The sequence below is a fragment of the Saccopteryx leptura genome, chromosome 9 (genome assembly GCF_036850995.1).
Source record: "Saccopteryx leptura isolate mSacLep1 chromosome 9, mSacLep1_pri_phased_curated, whole genome shotgun sequence".
NCBI lineage: Eukaryota > Metazoa > Chordata > Mammalia > Chiroptera > Emballonuridae > Saccopteryx > Saccopteryx leptura.
The window spans coordinates 55,370,025-55,371,477 of record NC_089511.1 but is presented as its reverse complement, the minus strand read 5'-3'; the positions used below and the strand labels follow the sequence as shown (position 1 = coordinate 55,371,477).

Here is a 1,453-nt window from a genome sequence, read left to right as displayed (position 1 = left end):
TCAATGGACAACTAAGGTACCACAACTATGAATTGATGCTTCTCATCTCCCTCTCCCTTTCTATCTGCCTGTCCTTCTTTCTCTCTCTTTCTCTTTCTCAAAAATAAAAAAAGAAACAGCAACAAAACTCTATGCACTGTCTATTCATTCCTCCCTTCCTAACCCCTGGCAACCACTGATTTCTTTTACTGTCTCCATCTGTTTTTTCTTTTCCAGAATGCTGTAGTAAGTTTCCTCTATTTCCTTCCATAGTTTGATAGCTCATTTATTTTTTGGCTATGAATAATATTCCATTGTCAGGATGTTCCACAGTTTATTTATTCATTCATCCACTGAAGGACCTCTTAGTCATTTTCCTTCCAAGTTTAGACAATTGTGAATAATGCTGCTATACACATCTCTGTGTAAGTTTTTGCATGGACATAATATGTCAACACGTTTGGGTAAAAGAAGGAGCATGATGGCTGGATTGTACGGTAGGAGTATGTTTAGTTTTGTAAGATATTGCCAAACTCTTTTCCAAACTGCCTATATTATTTTGCATTGCTAATAGAATTGAATGGGTATGCCTGTTGCTCAACTTCTTATCCATCATTTGGCGTTGTCAATGCTCTGAATTATGGCCACTTTTTTATTTTATTTTTTTTATTTTTTAGAGAGAGAGAGACAGAAACATCTATCTGTTTCTGTATGTGCCCTGACCTGGGATCAAACCTGTGAGCTCTACATGTTAGAACAATGCTCCAACCAACTGAGCTATCTGACCAGGGAAGGATTATGATTATGGTCATTCTAGTAGGTGTATAGTGTTGATTGTTGCTGTCATTTGCATATTCTTGATGGCATATGAAGTGGGATATCTTTTATGTTTACTAGCCATCTATATACCTCCTTTTAGAAAATGTTTGTTAAAGTCTTAGGTCTATTTTTTAAAAACTGGTTGCTTTTTTTAATTGTTGAGTTGTAAGGTTCTTTGTGTATTTTGGATGAGTCCTTTACCAGATGTGTCTTTTATGAATATTTTCTCCAAGTTTGTGGCTGGTTTTTTTATACACTTTACTATGTTTTTCTTTCTTTCTTTTTTTTTTTTTTTTTTTACAGAATATTTCTAATTAGGCCCTGGCCGGTTGGCTCAGTGGTAGAGTGTCGGCCTGATGTGCAGGGGTCCTGGGTTCGATTCCCGGCCAGGGCACACAGGAGAAGCGCCCATCTGCTTCTCCACCCCTCCCCCTCTCCTTCCTCTCTGTCTCTCTCTTCCCCTCCCGCAGCCAAAGGCTCCATTGGAGCAAAGATGGCCCAGGCGCAGGGGATGGCTCCTTGGCCTCTGCCCCAGGCACTAGAGTGGCTCTGGTCGCGACAGAGCGACGCCCCGGAGGGGTAGAGCATCGCCCCCTGGTGGGCAGAGCTTCGCCCCTGGTGGGCGTGCCATGTGGATCCCAGTCCGGCGCATGCG

At 41.9% G+C, this 1,453-nt stretch overlaps 1 non-coding gene across 1 annotated transcript; it reads left to right on the top strand.

Annotated features, from left to right (window-relative positions):
* The first annotated feature begins 1,116 nt into the window (after window positions 1–1,116).
* Window positions 1,117–1,192, top strand: TRNAI-GAU (transfer RNA isoleucine (anticodon GAU)). Its single transcript has one exon. It is a non-coding gene; the product is annotated as a tRNA-Ile (tRNA).
* The last annotated feature ends 261 nt before the right edge of the window (window positions 1,193–1,453 follow it).